Here is a 6,518-nt window from a genome sequence, read left to right on the forward strand (position 1 = left end):
ACCAGTGAGATATACCTGCTGGAGCGCAGACTACGGGTGGGTGCTGCTATGGTGACCAATGAGCTAAGATAAGGCGGGGATTTGCCTAGCAGTGATTTATAGATGGCCTGGAGCCAGTGGGTTTGACGACGAACATGTAGTGAGGACCAGCCAACAAGAGCGTACAGGTCACAGTGGTGGGTAGTGTATGGGGCTTTGGAGACAAAACGGATGGCACTGTGATAGACTACATCCAATTTGCTGAGTAGAGTGTTGGAGGCTAAATGACATCGCCGAAGTCAAGGATCGGTAGGATAGTCAGTTTTACGAGGGCATGTTTGGCAGCATGAGTGAAGGAGGCTTTGTTGCGAAATAGGAAGCCGATTCTAGATTTAACTTTGGATTGGAGATTCTTTATGTGAGTCTGGAAGTTGAGTTTACAGTCTAACCAGACACCTAGGTATTTGTAGTTGTCCACATACTCTAGGTCAGACCCGTCGAGAGTGGTGATTCTAGTCGGGTGGGCGGGTGCCAGCAGCGTTCGATTGAAAAGCATGCATTTAGTTTTACTAGTGTTTAAGAGCAGTTGGAGGCTACTGAAGGATTGTTGTATGGCATTGAAGCTCGTTTTATATAGAAGTGTTTATAATGTTACCTCATCAGCGTAGCAGGTATTTATATAGTAGTGTTTATAATGTTACCTCATCAGCGTAGCAGGTATTTATATAGTAGTGGCATAATGTTACCTCATCAGCGTAGCAGGTATTTATATAGTAGTGGCATAATGTTACCTCATCAGCGTAGCAGGTATTTATATAGTAGTGGCATAATGTTACCTCATCAGCGTAGCAGGTATTTATATAGTAGTGGCATTATGTTACCTCATCAGAGTAGCAGGTATTTATATAGTAGTGTTTATAATGTTACCTCATCAGCGTAGCAGGTAGTTATATAGTAGTGTTTATAATGTTACCTCATCAGCGTAGCAGGTATTTATATAGTAGTGGCATAATGTTACCTCATCAGCATAGCAGGTATTTATATAGTAGTGGCATAATGTTACCTCATTATCATAGCAGGTATTTATATAGTAGTGTTTATAATGTTACCTCATCAGCGTAGCAGGTATTTATATAGTAGTGTTTATAATGTTACCTCATCAGCGTAGCAGGTATTTATATAGTAGTGGCATAATGTTACCTCATCAGCGTAGCAGGTATTTATATAGTAGTGGCATAATGTTACCTCATCAGCATAGCAGGTATTTATATAGAAGTGTTTATAATGTTACCTCATCAGCGTAGCAGGTATTTATATAGTAGTGGCATAATGTTACCTCATCAGCGTAGCAGGTATTTATATAGTAGTGGCATAATGTTACCTCATCAGCATAGCAGGTATTTATATAGAAGTGTTTATAATGTTACCTCATCAGCGTAGCAGGTATTTATATAGTAGTGGCATAATGTTACCTCATCAGCGTAGCAGGTATTTATATAGTAGTAGCATAATGTTACCTCATCAGCATAGCAGGTATTTATATAGTAGTGGCATAATGTTACCTCATCAGCGTAGCAGGTATTTATATAGTAGTGTTTATAATGTTACCTCATCAGCGTAGCAGGTATTTATATAGTAGTGGCATAATGTTACCTCATCAGCGTAGCAGGTATTTATTTAGTAGTGGCATAATGTTACCTCATCAGCGTAGCAGGTATTTATATAGTAGTGTTTATAATGTTACCTCATCAGCGTAGCAGGTATTTATATAGTAGTGGCATAATGTTACCTCATCAGCGTAGCATGTATTTATATAGTAGTGGCATAATGTTACCTCATCAGCGTAGCAGGTAATTATATAGTAGTGTTTATAATGTTACCTCATCAGCGTAGCAGGTATTTATATAGTAGTGGCATAATGTTACCTCATCAGCGTAGCAGGTATTTATTTAGTAGTGGCATAATGTTACCTCATCAGCGTAGCAGGTATTTATATAGTAGTGTTTATAATGTTACCTCATCAGCGTAGCAGGTATTTATATAGTAGTGGCATAATGTTACCTCATCAGCGTAGCATGTATTTATATAGTAGTGGCATAATGTTACTTCAACAGCGTAGCAGGTAATTATATAGTAGTGGCATAATGTTACCTCATCAGCGTAGCAGGTATTTATATAGTAGTGGCATAATGTTACCTCATCAGCGTAGCATGTATTTATATAGTAGTGGCATAATGTTACCTCATCAGCGTAGCAGGTAGTTATATAGTAGTGTTTATAATGTTACCTCATCAGCGTAGCAGGTATTTATATAGTAGTGTTTATAATGTTACCTCATCAGCGTAGCAGGTATTTATATAGTAGTGGCATAATGTTACCTCATCAGCGTAGCAGGTATTTATATAGTAGTGGCATAATGTTACCTCATCAGCATAGCAGGTATTTATATAGAAGTGTTTATAATGTTACCTCATCAGCGTAGCAGGTATTTATATAGTAGTGGCATAATGTTACCTCATCAGCGTAGCAGGTATTTATATAGTAGTGGCATAATGTTTCCTCATCAGCGTAGCAGGTATTTATATAGTAGTGGCATAATGTTACCTCATCAGCATAGCAGGTATTTATATAGAAGTGTTTATAATGTTACCTCATCAGCGTAGCAGGTATTTATATAGTAGTAGCATAATGTTACCTCATCAGCATAGCAGGTATTTATATAGTAGTGGCATAATGTTACCTCATCAGCGTAGCAGGTATTTATATAGTAGTGTTTATAATGTTACCTCATCAGCGTAGCAGGTATTTATATAGTAGTGGCATAATGTTACCTCATCAGCGTAGCAGGTATTTATTTAGTAGTGGCATAATGTTACCTCATCAGCGTAGCAGGTATTTATATAGTAGTGTTTATAATGTTACCTCATCAGCGTAGCAGGTATTTATATAGGAGTGGCATAATGTTACCTCATCAGCGTAGCATGTATTTATATAGTAGTGGCATAATGTTACCTCATCAGCGTAGCAGGTAATTATATAGTAGTGTTTATAATGTTACCTCATCAGCGTAGCAGGTATTTATATAGTAGTGGCATAATGTTACCTCATCAGCGTAGCAGGTATTTATTTAGTAGTGGCATAATGTTACCTCATCAGCGTAGCAGGTATTTATATAGTAGTGTTTATAATGTTACCTCATCAGCGTAGCAGGTATTTATATAGTAGTGGCATAATGTTACCTCATCAGCGTAGCATGTATTTATATAGTAGTGGCATAATGTTACTTCAACAGCGTAGCAGGTAATTATATAGTAGTGGCATAATGTTACCTCATCAGCGTAGCAGGTATTTATATAGTAGTGGCATAATGTTACCTCATCAGCGTAGCATGTATTTATATAGTAGTGGCATAATGTTACCTCATCAGCGTAGCAGGTAGTTATATAGTAGTGTTTATAATGTTACCTCATCAGCGTAGCAGGTATTTATATAGTAGTGTTTATAATGTTACCTCATCAGCGTAGCAGGTATTTATATAGTAGTGGCATAATGTTACCTCATCCGCATAGCAGGTATTTATATCGTAGTGGCATAATGTTACCTCATCAGCATAGCAGGTATTTATATAGTAGTGTTTATAATGTTACCTCATCAGCGTAGCAGGTATTTATATATTAGTGTTTATAATGTTACCTCATCAGCGTAGCAGGTATTTATATAGTAGTGGCATAATGTTTCCTCATCAGCGTAGCAGGTATTTATATAGTAGTGGCATAATGTTACCTCATCAGCATAGCAGGTATTTATATAGAAGTGTTTATAATGTTACCTCATCAGAGTAGCAGGTATTTATATAGTAGTGGCATAATGTTACCTCATCAGCGTAGAAGGTATTTATATAGAAGTGTTTATAATGTTACCTCATCAGCGTAGCAGGTATTTATATAGTAGTGGCATAATGTTACCTCATCAGCGTAGCAGGTATTTATATAGTAGTGGCATAATGTTACCTCATCAGCATAGCAGGTATTTATATAGTAGTGGCATAATGTTACCTCATCAGCGTAGCAGGTATTTATATAGTAGTGTTTATAATGTTACCTAATCAGCGTAGCAGGTATTTATATAGTAGTGGCATAATGTTACCTTATCAGCGTAGCAGGTATTTATATAGTAGTGGCATAATGTTACCTCATCAGCGTAGCAGGTATTTATATAGTAGTGTTTATAATGTTACCTCATCAGCGTAGTAGGTATTTATATAGTAGTGGCATAATGTTACCTCATCAGCGTAGCAGGTATTTATATTGTAGTGGCATAATGTTACCTCATCAGCATAGCAGGTATTTATATAGTAGTGGCATAATGTTACCTCATCAGCGTAGCAGGTATTTATATAGTAATGGCATAATGTTACCTCATCAGCGTAATAGGTATTTATATAGTAGTGGCATAATGTTACTTCATCAGCGTAGCATGTATTTATATAGTAGTGGCATAATGTTACCTCATCAGCGTAGCAGGTATTTATATAGTAGTGGCATAATGTTACCTCATCAGCGTAGCAGGTATTTATTCAGTAGTTTTTATAATGTTACCTCATCAGCGTAGCAGGTATTTATATAGTAGTGTTTATAATGTTACCTCATCAGCATAGCAGGTATTTATATAGTAGTGGCATAATGTTACCTCATCAGCGTGGCAGGTATTTATATAGTAGTGTTTATAATGTTACCTCATCAGCGTAGCAGGTATTTATATAGTAGTGGCATAATGTTACCTCATCAGCGTAGCAGGTATTTATATAGTAGTGGCATATTGTTACCTCATCAGCGTAGCAGGTATTTATATAGTAGTGTTTATAATGTTACCTCATCAGCATAGCAGGTATTTATATAGTAGTGGCATAATGTTACCTCATCAGCGTAGCAGGTATTTATATAGTAGTGGCATAATGTTACCTCATCAGCGTAGCAGGTATTTATATAGTAGTGTTTATAATGTTACCTCATCAGCGTAGCAGGTATTTATATAGTAGTGGCATAATGTTACCTTATCAGCGTAGCAGGTATTTATATAGTAGTGGCATAATGTTACCTCATCAGCGTAGCAGGTATTTATATTGTAGTGGCATAATGTTACCTCATCAGCATAGCAGGTATTTATATAGTAGTGGCATAATGTTACCTCATCAGCGTAGCAGGTATTTATATAGTAATGGCATAATGTTACCTCATCAGCGTAGCAGGTATTTATATAGTAGTGGCATAATGTTACTTCATCAGCGTAGCATGTATTTATATAGTAGTGGCATAATGTTACCTCATCAGCGTAGCAGGTATTTATATAGTAGTGGCATAATGTTGCCTCATCAGCGTAGCAGGTATTTATATAGTAGTTTTTATAATGTTACCTCATCAGCGTAGCAGGTATTTATATAGTAGTGTTTATAATGTTACCTCATCAGCATAGCAGGTATTTATATAGTAGTGGCATAATGTTACCTCATCAGCGTAGCAGGTATTTATATAGTAGTGTTTATAATGTTACCTCATCAGCGTAGCAGGTATTTATATAGTAGTGGCATAATGTTACCTCATCAGCGTAGCAGGTATTTATATAGTAGTGGCATAATGTTACCTCATCAGCGTAGCAGGTATTTATATAGTAGTGGCATAATGTTACCTCATCAGTGTAGCAGGTATTTATATAGTAGTGGCATAATGTTACCTCATCAGCGTAGCAGGTATTTATATAGTAGTGTTTATAATGTTACCTCATCAGCATAGCAGGTATTTATATAGTAGTGGCATAATGTTACCTCATCAGCGTAGCAGGTATTTATATAGTAGTGGCATAATGTTACCTCATCAGCGTAGCAGGTATTTAAAAGGTAGTGGCATAATGTTACCTCATCAGCGTAGCAGGTATTTATATAGTAGTGGCATAATGTTACCTCATCAGCGTAGCAGGTATTTATATAGTAGTGGCATAATGTTACCTCATCAGCATAGCAGTTATTTATATAGTAGTGGCGTAATGTTACCTCATCAGCGTAGCAGGTATGTATAGTAGTGTTTATAATGTTACCTCATCAGCGTAGCAGGTATTTATATAGTAATGGCATAATGTTACCTCATTAGCGTAGCAGGTATTTATATAGTAGTGGCATAATGTTACCTAATCAGCGTAACAGGTATTTATATAGTAGTGTTTATAATGTTACCTCATCAGCGTAGCAGGTGTTTATATAGTAGTGGCATAATGTTACCTCATCAGCGTAGCAGGTATTTATATAGTAGTGTTTATAATGATACCTCATCAGCGTAGCAGGTATTTATATAGTAGTGTTCATAATGTTACCTCATCAGCGTAGCAGGTATTTATATAGTAGTGGCATAATGTTACCTCATCAGCGTAGCAGGTATTTATATAGTAGTGTTTATAATGTTACCTCATCAGCGTAGCAGGTATTTATATAGTAGTGGCATAATGTTACCTCATCAGCGTAGCAGGTATTTATATTGTAGTGTTTATAA

This window comes from Coregonus lavaretus (genome assembly GCF_964263955.1).
Source record: "Coregonus lavaretus genome assembly, contig: HAP1_SCAFFOLD_1045, whole genome shotgun sequence".
NCBI lineage: Eukaryota > Metazoa > Chordata > Actinopteri > Salmoniformes > Salmonidae > Coregonus > Coregonus lavaretus.